Source organism: Bradysia coprophila (assembly GCF_014529535.1).
Source record: "Bradysia coprophila strain Holo2 chromosome X unlocalized genomic scaffold, BU_Bcop_v1 contig_132, whole genome shotgun sequence".
In the NCBI taxonomy this organism is placed as follows: domain Eukaryota; kingdom Metazoa; phylum Arthropoda; class Insecta; order Diptera; family Sciaridae; genus Bradysia; species Bradysia coprophila.
The window spans coordinates 433880-451641 of NW_023503297.1; the positions used below are offsets into that span (position 1 = coordinate 433880).

The window sequence follows — 17762 nt, forward strand, 5'->3', positions numbered from 1 at the left end:
CTCGTGNATTTATCGGGCCTACATTTAGGCGTTATATCAATTAAGCAGCTGATTTCTTTCGAGACGTGGTTTAGAAGTCACGTTAGGTCGATGGTCCAGACTGAAATTGTTATTGGTAGTTAATGAGGTCTTTAAACAAACGAAACAGACAAGGATAAAAACTACTTTGTGTGCCAAATGTGTATACGTTATGTTTAACAGAATGTGCATATGAATGTTGTACAAAACAGCACTAAGTTAGTCAAAATATCACAAGAAAGCGCTATACTGGATGAGCTTAAACAGATTCAACGAATCTGTGTAAGTGTACGTGAAGCTTAATTTTGAATTTTTGAAATTGGAATTGAATTTCGGTCTATCTGAGGTAAGGTTTTTTGGCGATAAATGAAAATGCTTTTTCGGTTTGATGTCCTGAAATTTATTCAGTTCTCGTTTTCCTAACGGTGCATGAAGCCTTTTAGTTAAAAAAAAAATAATTAATTTCAATCGAATTACAATCATAATTCTTCTTGTATAACGTCGTCACGCAAATGTTATGTAACGTACTGTAACCAGTTTCTATTAAAAAACAATAAAATTTGTAATTACGGCAAGTTGGTATTTAGAGTGCTGCGTTCACTCGTCTTGTTTCTTGGTAGTTCGATATATTTGTTTTTCGCCCCGCACTTTGCTCGCAGTTTTTACAGTTGATTTTAAATAACCTTTTCCAGCAAACGGTCCGCAAGAGTATGGGTTGGTAACTAAATGAGGAACGATAATTGTGTGTCGTCTGATTGCATTCAGAAAATTAATATCATAAATTGTACCTGTGTGGCTCTTAATGTGCTTCTCGAAATTAGATTTGTGCGTGAAAATGAAATTGCATTTTTGAACGGTACATGCAAACCCGGGCCCGGAATATTCATGTACGTGATTGAACATTATGGATGCTGAACTGAAGGTTCTATTGCATAATTTACACTTTTTCGCAGCGCCAATTGACTTTGCTGTATGGCTCCGCATTTTCTTTGATTTTGTTTTCAACTCGTCAGTGGTCTTCAGTTTCTTCTTCTTCTTTTTCAGCCTGTTTCTATCCACTGCTGGATGTAGGCCTCTCCAACTTCTTTCCATTTCGTATGATCCATTGCCATTTGCTGCCAGTTTGTACCTGCAATATTCTTAATTCCGTTTGTCCATCTCTCTGGTGGTCTACCTATAGCTCGTCTTTTATATGGTCGCCAGTTCATGATCTTTTTGGTCCAACGTTCGTCTGTCCTTCTTGCAATATGTCCCGCCCAGCTCCATTTCAGAGATGCTATTCTTTCCATGACATCAACGACCCTGGTTTGTTGTCGAATCCATTGATTCGTCATTCTGTCTCTGAGTGTTATTCCAAGCATACTCCGTTCCATGGCTCTTTGTGCCACTCTCAATTTATCTTCGGATGCTTTCGTTAAAGTTAACGTTTCCGCTCCATAAGTGAGCACTGGAAGGACACAAGTGTCGAAAACTTTGCGTTTCAGACTATTATTCATTTTGCTTTTGAAAATTAGTCTGAGTTTTCCGAACGCTGCCCATGCAAGACCAATCCTACGTCTTATTTCTGCAGTTTGGTTGTCCAGACCTAACGTCAGTTTATGTCCTAGATATACGTAGATTCGTTCAATGACAGTGTCACCAATTTTGATTTCTCTATCGTCCCCGATGTTGGTCATGACTTTTGTTTTCGATAAGTTCATCTTGAGGCCAACTTTGCTAGCCTCTTCACTTAACTGTTGTAGCATAAGCTGAGCCTGACCTAGATTCGCTGCTATCGGTACAATGTCATCAGCGAAGCGGAGATTGCTCAGGTACTCTCCATTTACCTTTATTCCCATTTTACTCCAGTTTAACTTCTTAAAAATACTCTGCAGAATCGCCGTGAATAATTTCGGTGAAATAGTGTCACCCTGCCTTACACCTCGGCCGATTCTGAATTTCTCCGTGCTCTTATGAAGTTTTATACATGAAGTAGCATTTTTGTACACATATCGAATTGTGTTGGAGTACCTTGAGTCTACTCTACATTCGTCTAATGCGTCCAATATCGACCATGTTTCCACTGAATCGAAAGCTTTTTCGAAGTCTATGAATAGCAAGACTATGTCGATGTTGTATTCACGACACTTCTCAATAAGCGTTCTCATCACCTGCAAATGGTCGTTTGTGCTGAAACCAGATCTGAAAGCAGCTTGTTCAACAGGTTGGTAGAAGTCGAACTTGTTAGTGTTCCTCTTCGTAATGATTTTCATAAACAACTTGTAGAGTGTTGACAATAGGCTTATGGGCCGGTAATTTTCCAGCTTTGTTATGTCTCCTTTTTTATGCAGCAATGTATAATTACCGCATTTTCCCAGGCTTCTGGTACTTCTTCCCATTGGAGACATTGATTAAACAAAGCCGTGATTGCCTTTAATAAGGAATCTCTTTGGTTTAGTCAATGGTAATGCTCCCAACTGTAGATTCTGATTTAAACAGTTGACTTACTTCGCAGAACAATTCAACCATCTCTTCTCATATGAGCTCATAAGAGGTCCCGTGTTCAAATCCGCGGCTGGGCAAAATGATTTTTCTTTCATTTGCTTTCTATGTAACACTCATAGATATTCTAATGTGTCCGTTGCCAATTCGTAACGTTAAAAATATCATCGGTGTCGCCCCTGCTTTCCTAAGCTCATTGCATGGTGTACATAGTCTAGTATCTCTCATTCTACCAAACATGGATAACGAAACTAATTTACATCTGCGCAACGAGTCAATGGAACATTGGAATGCATTGAATGCTGGTATAGTTCCAGATAAATCATCGACACAAAAACATTGGGACCGTATCAATGTGTAACGAATAATTACCGAATCACTGAACTTCGAAGGAATTGAAGCTCGTTTCAAAGCTTAACTCTATGATTACTAACGGTAGACCAAAAGTGTTGCATTGTTGCATTTTTGTTGCATTTCAGTATTGAAATTGTTGTATTAAAACAACACGTCTCCTAAGGGTAACAAGAACAAGAATCAGGCGGTTGGCTTCATGTGATTCCATCAAAAAATATTGGTACGGCAATGAATGACCAAGATTTCCAAGTGTGCGTTGCTCTTCGTCTTGGTATAAACTATTTCTCCAAACCTAAGTGCATTTGTGGTGTACCGGTCGGTGGAAATGGTACGCATGGTCTCAGCTGTCCTAAGGCGAAGGGAACATGTCATCCTAAACCATACGATACATAAATCGTTAACATCGGTTCGCCAAGCTCTCAACTAGAACCACTCGGTCTTTCACGCGATGATGGAAAACGTCCTGATGGTGTAGCCGGTGGTCAAAATGCCACAGTTATTTAAGTTACCTCAATTTTAACGAAGTGATATGGAGATTCGTCACATCTTGTCTCTTCCCGTTGTTTCTCTGCCAATGTGTTCGTCCGCAATCTCACCATGAAATCGTAGACGGAGTCAAGACCTATAGAAAGCATTGGAGATTGACCATTGAAACGTATAATCTGAAAAAGTATGAGTTTACAACGTTGTTCGTTTACGAAACAGTGATATGTGTGTAGTTGTAGTTGTAGTTCAATTGAAAAACCACAAACGAGAAGTATAATACAGCGAAAAAACAGATGGTTTAACCATTCTGCAAAAAACTTAAATGGATTTCCTCTGAATTTGCTTACCTTGTTGGAATCTCCAATGAACAAAAGCTTTTCCATTTGAGACTGATTTACAGACAGCATTTCTGGCTGTGGTCTGCTCGTCAAGCATACCCGACACAAATTATTTATATTGTCTACGTTGTCCATTGCGTATCGAACGACTTGTCAATTTATTATCGGTGAAACACCCGACCTATTGCACTAAATCATACTACGATGGCTGAACTTGTTTCAGCGTTTAAATGTGTGTGGTTTCATCATCATGGCTTGGCTTTGGATTTGTATTTCAGTTAAAATTTGCTGGACTAGAATGTTTCCGAAGAGAAAATTAGACGATGTGATTTGATTGTTTACATCGAAAGGAAGTAATTTGGATAATTGCTGGAGTTTATGTTTAAATACAGGAAATACCAGATAAATTGTAGGTAAATGCTGTGATACGATTTTGTCTTTTTAGTTTCTTCTCGGATCTCGTATTTTAAAAGTTAAGTCCATACTCATCTCACTCGTTCCGAACACAGACAAAAATGTGGGATTAAAATTTGTAGATCTGGGGGGATTATTTTCAAAAAGTAATTCTTTCGGAATTAGATTTTTAATCTTCGCAAAAATTTAAAAAAATGTAATTCCTTAAGGAATTAAAAATAGGACTAAACGATAATACTCTTGCGAAGAATTTGCCGTCAATTTGATTCTCTTACAATCACCGAGCGTTTATTCTGTCTTGCAAGCAAAGCATAGAAGGTCTGTAAAGATGCTGTCAGTTTTAAGAAATCATTAAATCACAAAGATAGTATTGATAAAGATACGATTTCAATTTGAAATTCAAGATTTGAAATAAAACCAATTTTAAGTGTAACCTAACCACATTACTATGGGAAAATCGACATTTTTGAATTTTAAATGTGGTAATCCCCATTTTTAATCCCACGAGGAATCAGTTCTTCGTAACAACGATTAAAAATAAGCTACGTTGGAATTAAGAACAAATTCTAGCAGTCAGCGGTAATATCATCGACCGGAGTACGGGAGGTTAGGTAATTTTATTGAAAAGAATTTATTTTTCTGTTTCAATATTTCAATATTTGCCTACCGACACAGTGCTACAGCTAATATTTTCTTTGTACAGGGAGTTGAATTAGACATGCTTAATAGGGTGTAGCGTTTTGCAGTCTTTTTTTTATTTTTTTAAGGCCTGTGGGTAGGCTTGATGCAGAATGGTCCACTGATCACGAAAATAACAAAAAAAAAATTTAAAGTTCGAAACTCCCATGCGCACCTCTGAAAACCGATCGCAGGCCTGAAAAAAATAAAAAAAGACTGCAAAACGCTACACCCTAATGCTTAACCATAATTCAGAAAATAAAAATCTAGATTTTCATTTGTTCAACGAAATTCTTGTAGAATCAATTATAAACCACAACCACTCCCAGATTAAAAAGCAGATCGAATTTCAGGTTTATTCTTCCTGTATATGATTTGACGGTTTTACAGATTTCATTCCACCTGAAATTCGGGACTCTCGAATCAAAAACTGTAATAATCGCACGTTAAATTGAATTTTAACATGAGGGGTAAAAAAATCTCGTTGATGTGCTGCGAAATATTAAATTTCCGTGGTAGTAATATGTTTGTTTACCGCTAGAAGATATTGTGTTTTGCTTCGATATTTCTACCTTCATACAGAATCATTTTGGCCATAATAACATAATTACGATATTGTATATCTAGTAAATACCATTAACTTTATATAACCTATTGCTATAATCAAGTTTTGATTGCTGAGTTTTCTATTTTAGTATAATTCAAGTACAAACTTGAACAAAGTTTTAGCTCCCGAAACTATTAACCATAGCACCTAAATCATTTACATCAGAAGAATATATTAATATCGATTCAAAAAAATAAGCAAAGAGCCCGTATACACGCTCAGTCCCTCACGCTTTAAAATGTATGTCTACGATCAACGCACTTCAAGTATGAGCGCTACTCTAAATATAGTACTGAAACTGTACTGTGTAAATTTAGACCAAATTTTCCTACAAAACAATACTCTCTTTAAGGCATCATGGGTGAGGTTCTTTGAATCTTTTCGGTGAATTTTTGTGATAAAATTTTCCATACATTTTCGGAAAACTGTCCTGTCATTTCCCAATGACGGGCCTTAACAGCTGTCATTAGAAGCACTTTTCCTTGAAGTACGTTGTGCTCAAAACAAACGAGGCATTGAAAACGTGTTTTGGTCCTAGTTTTCATTGACAGATGCAGCAATCGCGATTTTGAATAGAAAAAGTTCTAACTTCATTTGACAGTTTCGAAAATTTCGCCATGAAAAATAGGACCAAAACACGTTTACGAAAACTCGGAAAAATAAAAATATTTCAAAAACCACGTATAAAAATTTGTCGTGAAAGAAAGACGAATCATCTTGCATCTGTGATTCAATTATTTTTTGTCAAATTTTTTGCGTTTTTAGGCGAAACATTCGTCACCAAAATTGTTATTATCAGACATTTTGTAAGTTTTTCGAGCGGTGAGTTAGGGAATCAACCAAACTATCCCATCCCTGCCAATTTTCCCCAAAAAATAATTTCACGCGTCGAAAATTTTCAAGCGTTACAAAAATGTTTCCACATTTTTACGAAACACATCCACGACGTAAACAGTCAAAAATCGTACGTCAAATAACGCATGAAAGAGAAAAAAATTAGCGCGTTCTTCCTAATGCTTAATTTCCTCTTACGAAAAAAATACTGCGTGTAAGAAACAAAATTAAATTCTTTGTTTATTTGACAGCTCGCTCTCTCACGGAGTACTTTTGGTTGAGTGGAGTGGACACTTAACTTTTCCTAATTAGTCGATATGCCAAATTTCAAGCCATATTGGGCACACAGACTCTCTGTCTAATATATCGTCTTTCGTCTTCTGCATCGTAATTCAGAAAATAAATCAAATTTCAAACTAAATTTATTCTAGATTGGTTGTAAAATCTTTTTCAAATATATTACACTGGTTGCCGTTGCACAACCTTTTTCAAATTTATTGCACTCCTGTATCAAGTGGGTCGTGAAAAATGGGATTTACACAAGTTATTCAGTTAATGAACAACTAAATGTATGGTGAAAAGATGCTCACGCAAGCATAATATGAACTACACTTTAATTAAGTGTTGAAATTGGAAAATTATTAGAACTGTTGCAGAGAAAATATTTTCGATGAGTAAGATTATAATGTTCCTGTAACAGTAGCTACCTCGACAGAAAAAAAACAAGCTCATTAATTAGCATGTGGCGGCAAGGCGTACAGTTGAACAATGTTTTGCTTCGAATGCAAAAATTCACCGGAGCAGAAACGAGCTTCTGATAGGTTTGGAAGAATAAGAAAACAGGTCGGTTGGACTCTGTAACAACTATAAGCTCACATGACTGATATTTGGAAATTTTGTTTATGAAGAAAATTCCAAGAAATTCTGAAATAAAATTACCAAAATACCTTGAACACTGAGCAAATGCTTGATTTTTAGGAGCATTTTTATTATCACACTAAATGTTGATCCGAGGAGAACAAGACAAGACATCGCAAAATAGCTCAAAAGCGAGGTGAAACACACTTCTTCGATTTATTCCATTTAATCCAAGAAGTGTGTCACCCCACGCTCATAGGTATGTGAACCGATGAACCTTTCTCCAATCACTTGATCGGGATGCCTGCGTCTACGTTTACAAGAGAAATAGGACAAGGACTGTGTTAACCTCAATGTAAAGAAAAAAACATAGCTAACGCCGACCCGTACGAAACACCTATTCGTATCAAAAGCCTTTACTGTGAAACTCTTCATTTCTTTCACTTCATTCTCTACTGAAAAGCTATTCGCCCTTTAAAATCACTTACATTATCTTTCTTTGCCTTGTTAGCATATACAAATAAATTGCCGGAGGCAATATAGACAGCCCCGTACGAAGTCAACTTTCATAAATTCCTATTTAAACAGCTATATACCGCTATATTTACCTATATTTTCCTATAAATAAACATTTCACAGATGAATATGCTATTATATATATATATATTATATATATATATGCCTGTATATAGCTCAATATAGGTAAATATAGATATATATAGATGTCCATATATGGAATGCCTGAAACACCCCACACACATAACAAATTATTTCCATGTTAACAGAAACTCTCTAAGCATCATTTTTCCCAATATATATCACTTTTATTAAAATCCAATATGGCCACCGGCAGCCATTTTGTTAGGAGACCGGAAATTTTACCGACGCTTTACATTCGTTAATACCTTTAAAACAAAAAAAAATTCATGAAATTCGGTCAAAATTTACTCGAGATATTGACAAAATACTCCACGTTCACTGTACGGCCGAGTAGCCAGATAAGAGCTCACTCCAAGAGACCTAGCTCACGCTCTGGAGAACATAATTTCAAAAACTTTTTTTTCCCTGATTGGTACGGTCAATACCTATCTAATAAAGCTAAAACAGACGAAATATGTTGAAATGTGGCCGACCTACAAGCAAAAACTGCTTGCCGCCCTGTCCCTGTTTCACACCAATGGGTCTAACTCACGAGTCGGTCATCCGATTTCCATAAACTTTTTTTTGTCGATCGGTATTGTAAATACCTTTTATTTGACGTATCACTTACAAGTGTAACGTTTGAATGTCCGGAGATATCTTCGAAAAACCGTATAGCACTTATTGGGCCACAGCAATAAGCACTTATTGGGCAAAATCACTCATCTTCGAACTTAGCCTGTCTTTTGACATTACCAAACGGGAAAAAAAAGAATTTTCAAAATCGGATGCGTTTTACTCAAGTTATCGTGCAGACGGACAGACGGACAGACGGACATTTTTTTTCACTGATTTGGCATCTCTAGACAACCACAATAGGTTTCCCCTTACTCAGGGAGTCCAATTCGACGTGTTACGGACGTATGCGTAAACGCATAAGACCTCAGTACTTCGTACGGGTCTAAAAAATCAAGTTCACTCAGTGTAATTGGTGCGCTGGAAAATCCCAAGTACAGGTGCATTACAACTACATTCATGCTTGTTCATTGTTCAATTTTTTAGAATGGATGGTACGAAAGACAAACATGAGACTATAGCAACGTACATGTGAGAATATGAATGAGATAGGTGAGGTCTTACATTTTCACTATTTCTTTTGAATGAAAAGTGCAATTACAATGTCAATATGGTTGCATTCATGTAACTATTTGTAGTATTTCGCATCGAAAATTAGTATGTCAATGTGTTACTGCCGAAAACCAGACGTGGCAGGCAATGAGCAATTGAGTGAAATTAAGGAAAAAATAAATTATCAAAAAATGAAACCACGTATCCAATTATTAAACAAGAATAGTACCGCCTAACGCCTAGTGAGTCTTTTTTCTTTTTCTTTTTGAATCTCACCATCGTTTTTGAATCTCACCATCGTTCCCAACCACCTATCCCTAATCGAAACTTTCCTAAAGACTAAATGTCACTACTTTCGAGCAATAAATTATGAAAATAGGTCGGGTCTCGCATTAAGTATAGATTAAGAGCATTAAGTATGATTTCTGTTTATTGCCAGCTTGGTATTCATTCAAGTACCACTTCGGTATTCAACTACCAAATTTTCGATTTATAAATAAGCAAGCGAGCCGATTAATATCATCAGTCGGTGTGCAGCTTTCAAACATTAAACATCTCTACAACCTCCGTATGAGTTTGGTAGTCAACTACCACTTTAGTAGTCAACTACAACTTTGGTAGTCAACTACCACTTTGGTAGTCAACTACCACTTTGGTAGTCAACTATCACTTTGGTAGTCAACTATCACTTTGGTAGTCAACTACCACTTTGGTAGTCAACTACCACTTTGGTAGTCAACTACCACTTTGGTAGTCAACTACCACTTTGGTAGTCAACTACCACTTTGGTAGTCAACTACCACTTTGGTAGTCAACTACCACTTTGGTAGTCAACTACCACTTTGGTAGTCAACTACCACTTTGGTAGTCAACTACCACTTTGGTAGTCAACTACCACTTTGGTAGTCAACTACCACTTTGGTAGTCAACTACCACTTTGGTTAGCAACTACCACTTTGATAGTCAACTACTACTTTGGTTAGCAACTACCACTTTGATAGTCAACTACCAAATACTCGATTTACAAATAGACCAGCAGGCAGAATAATTTGGTAGTCACTTTGGTAGTCAACTACCACTTTGGTAGTCAACTACCACTTTGGTAGTCAACTACCACTTTGGTAGTTAAGTCATCTACCACTTTGGTAGTCAACTACTACTTTGGTTAGCAACTACCACTTTGATAGTCAACTACCAAATACTCGATTTACAAATAGACCAGCAGGCAGAATAATTTCATCAGTCGGTGTGCATCTTTCGAGGAAGAAACATCTTTGCTGCTAAATATTTTGGGGGTCCAACTACCAACAACTACCAAACTTTCAAATTGCTATGTCTGCTATGAGCGATTGGTTACCAGATAACAAATAATAATTGATTTGCCTGGTGTTGGTTTGCTCATAGTAGCATTGCAATTTACCAACGTGGTAGTCAACTACCAAATATTTCAGTTATAAATAGGCAAGCAGGCAGAATAATTTCGTCATTCGGTGCGTAGCTCTCAAACGGTACACATCTCTGCTGCTAAATATTTTGGGGGTCCAACAACCAACAACTACCACGCTTTCAAATTGCAATGTCTGCTATGAGCGATTGGTTACCAGATAACAAATAATAATTGATTTGCCTGGTGTTGGTTTGTTCATAGTAGCATTGCAATTTTAACTTTTATCAATCACATTTTATTTGTGACACAGACGGACGGACGGACGGACAGACGGACAGACGGACGGACGGACGGACGGACGGACAGACGGACGGACGGACGGACGGACGGACGGACGGACAGACGGACGGACGGACGGACAGACGGACGGACAGACGGACGGACGGACGGACAGACGGACGGACGGACGGACGGACGGACAGACGGACGGACGGACGGACAGACGGACGGACGGACAGACGGACGGACGGACAGATGAAGTGCCCACAATAGGTCTTTTTTTCCTATGGAAAAAAGACCTAAAAATGAAGAAGCATTTCATTTTTAATGATTATGTAAATGAGGTTGTTCCTGTTGTAGTCAAACTTCTACAAATGCTTTTCTATGATAATGCTTAAAGGAAAATGTCATTATACCTAGTCTTCGACATCTGATAAAACAATGTTGAGTTGATCTGGAGTTTTGAACCTTGAAACTGGACAGTGTATCAAAGAAATTTTGACACTGTAAAAAATAAAAAAAAAAAAATATAGAAAATAGGGCAATTAGAAGCACTTTGGCTTGAAGTACATTGCCTTCAGAAAAAATTGTCGGGGATCCTCATATGTATACTCATTTTCATTTTGACATATATTTGAATTCGTTTGACATAATCAATGACAATATAGCCTCTTCAGAAAAACGATATTAATCACCGGAAATCCATGAAAAATTGTCAATTGTTTGACTGTTACCACCCCCCATTTATTTACATATAAATCAAATATTTTTTTTAATTTGTTTTGACTATTACCTCGACTATAAATTCAATAATCAAATTGACTGTGTAAATTGGGTGTAATTGAGGTTTAACGAGGATAATAATATTGAAAATGGGTCTGTGTGATTTATTACACAACTGACCCAATGTTGACTATAAAATTGCAGTCTATTGTTTTATGCGCGCTTATGGTATTTCACAACAGGACGAATTGTTTTTGGAATTATTAATATGTGTTTTTAACGTTGCTAGTATTTTGTCAGTATCAACTGGGATTGAAAATTAGCTATGAACTGTGGCGTACAAATATTTTTAAATCAGTTTGATTACATTCCAATGTTTACGCTGTATTTGCCGAGAGGGATTATTTTAAAAAAAAGGACTACGCTCTCTCGGACACATTTTATAGCTACCTACTGGTTATATGAATATATATAAATTTCAGACCGTCAGTTTGTCACGACATATTCAATTTTAATTGGAATTTTGCGCGATTTTTTGTTGTATAATTCATTTTCGATTATGCCGTACAAACAACGACAAATTCAAATGTGTAAGCTTATACATAGACTCGAAAATTTACTTACCTACTTGTATAGGACACTATCATATCTGCTCTGAGTTCTGGAATCGAATTCGCTTAAAAATCCTTTAAGCATAAGTTAGGAACAAAGACCTTTCCCTGTCGGTGAGCCTTAGATGCGAGAATATTGTGTTGAAACCTTTTTCCTTAATTCAACGCAAATCATTCAACTAAATGTAGTATCTACTTCGATACAAGGCATTTGATAATGGAGATACTGAATGAGAAAAGTTAGTTGATATTGACATCCTATACTAATAACACATCATAAATAATAATAAGCTAAAAAGGAATTGTTATAGAAAACAACTTTCTTTACGGAAGTTTTGAAAAAAATTTCGATCTTTTTGACGAACTTATATCAACATTCGGCTTGACAGGTTAAAGGTTATCCTCATAACTATGAAATTAATTGACTAATTGTCCTGTAAGAGGAAAGTAAATTAAATGATTGGCAGTAGTAAAATATTTGAAGCTGTCAATTCGGACAATGTTGTTGTTAGAATCAATTAATCGTTAACTTTTAAACCTATTGCCGTAGGTTATTATACCACAGAGTGATAATTGTTATTTATGACATCGAGTGCAAAGGTCGAGTCTCACAATACTTTGCACCGACATTCGTTTTATGCAACAGAAGCATCTAAAGTTCGCAGGTTTCGAACATGATGATGCTGAGTTGCATAAATACTTTTTTAGGGACGAGCTGTGTAAATTGTGACTCGAGACCGTATGCCTACAATTTCATTCTCATGCATGCAGGTCGAATCGTCTACTTTTTAGCTTTGTGTCCCTTGTAGTAATAACTATTTACACCGAGTTGCTATTATGACAACGTAAAAGCCAACAAAAATTTTACATTTCGTCGCTAAGTTGAAAATAATTTGCTGAGGCGTTTGTCAGAGCTATTTATTTACTTAACCTGTTACAGACAGCTGTCATCTGTTATCGACAACGACAGCAAGAATAAACGACAAGCTCTGACTGATAAGGTCTTATATAGCAAAAAGCATGTTCAAAACAAATGAAGTAAAAGATTTCTGAAATCATCTCTGTAAATTTTCGATCAAATGAATTAATAGTTTGTATAGTAAAACTGTTAATATGCTTTCCGTCTGCGACAGGTTAACTGGTGAAGAAAACTAAAGTTTTCGAGTGAATTTAATATGTCACAAACAAAGCCCGGCATAACTTATCGTTTTCTTCTTCAAAGTAAGTGTTCCGGTTGGACCGTCCAAGTGCTACAAATCTGAGTAGTTTCTCTAGGTCTGTGGCAGTATGTATTTATTTCAATCCATGGTGATTATACGTCTCCGCAAACTTTTACGATTTGGCAATGTTGTCTTTATTTAATACAAATTAAGATGGAAACTCTCGCTGCTTGTTTTCTTCGAAACAAGTGGATTGCTGAAAAAACTGAACATTCGACTTCGTCATTTTTTATTCGTTGAATTCTCTTCGATTATTGCAACGAATTTCAAACGTTTTTCTTTCACACAATCACAAATTCTTCGTAAGTATCTCAATAAAACTTTAGTATTTACCGTAACATAGCGGTGGCATCATCCCACTGAATAAAATCGAAATTTTGCTGAAACTTTTCCATTCATGAAATTTCGTAGGAAACTTTGCCCAGATCTGACTGGTAGTTATACGTCATTTATGGAACTAAAACTGACATGCAACACAATGCAGAGATTGAACAGTCTTTTGAAATGTGAAACTCTCAAACAAATTTCCTCTTGTAGAGAATTTACCTGCGCCGTATAATATAAGCGGTAGATTCCTTTAAATAACTCAAGCTTCCTTTATTTTTCGCAAAGCATATTACCTCTGAAAAACCGTTAACAAAAGATTCAATTTGTTACACCTCATCTTGTTCGAGGCTGAACTGAAAGTCAAAATCGAATATATAAACCACAAATATTCATAAGATAAATTTAGAGACATTCTACCAAATGATACGAGGTTGATTGTGTAAATTGATCGGGATAGAGACACATTAACCCAAGTCAAGTTTTTAGCCCCGTACGAAGTACTGGCACGGTGGGGTTGAACAAAACTTAAATAGAGTCGCGATACCACCTCTGATCTTTTTCATGTTCTTATTGAGGGACTCGGGTACTATAAGGAACCACATTCAGTTCGCGGATCCATCCAGCCTTTTCGGAGAAACGGCACTCATGGCCGTACGGGACCGACGAGTCAATTTGAATACAGATTGTTATCGCAACGGATAGGGGGACTAATTCTAAGCTAATTCGTGTTAAAATGGCTTCCCTCGAAAACCTGACCACGTAGCCACAGCCAGCTAAAGTCGAAATTTCGACATTTTTAAATCGTGATATGTCCAAGATGAAGAGAGTTTGAAACTCTTTGAATGGCGATATTGGTAGAGGATTTCATGCTCTATTAAACGTAAATGGATTTAATCAGGGAAAAATTAGTTTATGAAATTTGGTTGACCGGAGCGTGAGCTAGGTCCCTTGGAGTGAGCTCATATCCGGCTACTTGGCCGTACAGTGAACGTGGTGTTTTTTGCCAATATCTTCAGTAAAGTTGGACCGAATTTCATGAATTTTTGTAAAAAAGAAGTGAAATTTATCCTTTTTCTCCAATTTTTGTAAAATGTAAAATGTTCGATACCCGTCTCGTTCTAAAGTTCACTCAAACTTCATAATTTAGGTAGTTGCAATCACCAGTCACTACTGTAACCACGGTATAAAAAATGAAGAGTTAGAGACATTTTTATTTTGTACAATTGAAGAAAAGCCTTTTTTTGTTATTCTGTTAAATTCTTAATTCTTATTTCTGTTAATTAATTAAAAAAAAAAAACTAAAAAAAAAATTTGCTCCAAAAATCACTCATTTTTTATACAACACAGTAGGGACAGTAGCTGATAATTTGTCCAAACTTATATGGCAAGTATGGTATCAATCGAAAGCTGAGAGGACTGGCTATACTTACGTTAGCTTAAAATATCAAAAAAAAACGTCCTACACATGCATGAGTCAGTCTACAAACAGTTCAAAAGTACTTTCTGAAAAACGGCTCGTTGAACCCATGCTAACATTTCATGAAAAAAAAATTGACATTTTTATTTAAATTTGGTTCAGCCCCACCGTGACGTTGTTTACACTAAATGACTCCTATCACGTAATAGTCCAGAATGTCAGAAGAAATGGCTCCGTTCGTCAAAAATGTACTGAAAAAGTCGATTTTCGAAAAAGAAAGTTTGTTCCACAATCATGTATGACAAGTGAAAAACTCGAAAAACGTAAATCGAAAGCAATGACACAAGGAACCCGACTCTACATCCCAAATGCGATGAATTTGTGTGCATAATGTCTAGTCATGGCTTAACATCCTTAACATACTTCGAGGTGTGGTTCGGAAGTCAAGTGAGGTAAACTAGTTTAGAAAAAAAAATTGATACGAAATGTTTACCAACAATTGACAATGTTATTCTAAGTACGGGAACTTTACACCACAAATGACACATATCCTTTACAGTTCTAGCTGTATATGCTTTTGAGATAGAAATCATATTTCTTGTAAGGCGGTGTTCATGTGCAAATCTTTAGTAATCACGTTTTGACGATGTGTTTAACCATTGGATTAACCCAGCACAATATGTTTAGTTGTAGAACAATGTTTCTGTTGAGCAAGACGATGAATTAATGCTAATGAGTAACACACAGTCGTAAACAAAGAACTGTTTGAATGCAATACCTGCATTGCAGGTACTTTGATGTCAAAATCGTTGAAAACAAACTTAGTATTTCCATAAAAATACGTTAGCAGTAGTGCGAGAAAAACTATATGAAATCCTTTATCGCACCAGTCTTTCATGGCAATAATATGGTTGTACTGCAATTGTGTGTTGCAGAAGACGTTTTTCGTACGGAAACAGTGATCCTCATAACACATTTACACAATCGAAATGAATTTTTACGCCCTAGTGTTAAATGAAATATTTATTGTACGAAGCGAAGCTTACTTCAAAAAGTTCGCATCAAAACGTATGTTACAGAAATTGCGATGTCGAGACAATGCATCCCATTATCGAATATTTCTAATAGCCAATCACTTCAGATTATTGTAATATCCTGGCTCCTCTAGAAGTATACAGTGCAGTATGTGGAACTTATTTTCCCAACTATTAAATTAAACAGAATGCAATATTCTGTCTTGTGTTAATATTGAATGAGTTAATAAGTGTGGCAGGCAGATATACAGTTTACGTGTGGTGCGTTGTTGGTATGCCATAGGTGACGTTATGGATTTTAATTGCATAGATAGAATATTGAATATAGATTTTGATGTGACGTCTTTGTCGTTCCATTAAACATTTAGAGTAAATTAATTTTCGGCAAATATATCAAAATTCTTTGTTTTCTTACCCAATCAACACTAACACAAGTTAGTCGAGCAGCCTCAATGCAAACAACAGTCACTAAATCATAACGATTGTAGAATACGCTGATTTCGCTTCCAGAGGAATGATAACAGATGGCGTTGCTGTCGCCCTACGGTTATAACGCGTTTGTCGTAAAATATTTTTATAATAATAAAAAAAATCATTTTTATTCAAGACATTAGGACTTAAGCATCGCTTATTTGAAAATGTAAGAATAAGTTCCCTTTTGTTTATTCTGAAAATTTGTTTTGAATAAAATAAAAGGAATGAACAATTTATGCCAAAGCAAGGCAGAAAGCCGCTTTGATTAAGACCATTTTATGATATTTTTGTTTCAATTAAAAAAATTTACTGAGAAAATAAGTTAGTCGAGGGACCTGATGATGCACATGATTTTTTTATTGACATTAGTAGAGGGCAGCCCCGTGATTAAGAATCACATAATACTAGGTCCCACCTTTTGGGCGGGTCAAGTCCCTTGACTGACAATTTTTTCAATATATTTTTGACCAATTTCATTGTTCAACTTCCGAAGCATCACTGATACAAATGCCTACATTTAATATATCGATTACTGTAAACATTACAACGAAATTTGACAGAAAAAGTTTTTCAAATAAACCTTCGAAGACCGAATGATCTTTGAGTTCTCATTTTTCTTATAAATTTGCAGCAAGATTTTCAATCAACCACAAATCGTAAATGAAATGCGACTCGTTTGAATTACGGCCCTCGCTTCGCTCTGGCCGCAAACTTCCCACTCGTATGAGCTATCTATTATTCTGTTTGATTGCCATTTTGTCATATTTAATCAGAGTAGATGCGAAGTTTTACAAATGTGGAACGATGAGAGGACTCTTTCACTTTGGTAAAAATTAAAAAAAAAACGATAGATGTTCTTCTCTTACAGTTTTGTACAAAAAGGAAGTCCCCGGTATTTTACAAAACCGTCACTCGTGAATAAAATGTGGATGGTAATAAAGGACCGATAAATTAATTAATTTTTTTTTTCGTTTCTTCACTTTTGTCGATTCAGAAAACGACAAAACGTCTTTAAGTTACATTTTGTAAAAGGATGAATTCCCTAGGAACGAACAGAACGCCTTCTCATTACATTTTGTAGAAGGATGAATTCCCTTGGAACGAACAAAACGTCTTTCAAGTTACATTTTGTAAAAGGATGAATTCGCTAGGAACGACCCGCCTTTGCTTTATATTTCCAAAATCGACAAAGAGTGAACGAAAGACAATTTTTTTGTTACTTTTTACTGATTTACTGAAGAGGTGCCAGCGACATGTACCACATTTCTATCGGTATTTTATTATTTTTATCGGTAAAATTGAATTTTTCTATTGGTTGAATATAATATCCCATAAAATTATTACGACTCGTGAGAATTACGGCCCTCGCTTCGCTCTGGCCGCAAACTTCACACTCGTATGGGAGTTGTAACATATTTTGTTTGATTGTTGGAATAATGAATTTAAATAAAATAT

The 17762-nt window shown here is 36.1% G+C and overlaps 1 protein-coding gene and 1 long non-coding RNA gene across 2 annotated transcripts in view; one reads left to right on the top strand and one right to left on the bottom strand.

Moving 5' to 3' along the window:
• LOC119067993 (hemicentin-1-like) overlaps positions 1 to 17762 on the top strand; it is a 130257-nt gene that overhangs the window by 29999 nt on the left and 82496 nt on the right. The gene's annotated exons all lie outside the window — the stretch shown is intronic.
• Positions 708 to 1042, bottom strand: LOC119067994. Its single transcript, XR_005086072.1, has 2 exons — positions 807 to 1042; positions 708 to 740 (listed from the first exon to the last, which is right to left on the bottom strand). It is a non-coding gene; the product is annotated as an uncharacterized LOC119067994 (long non-coding RNA).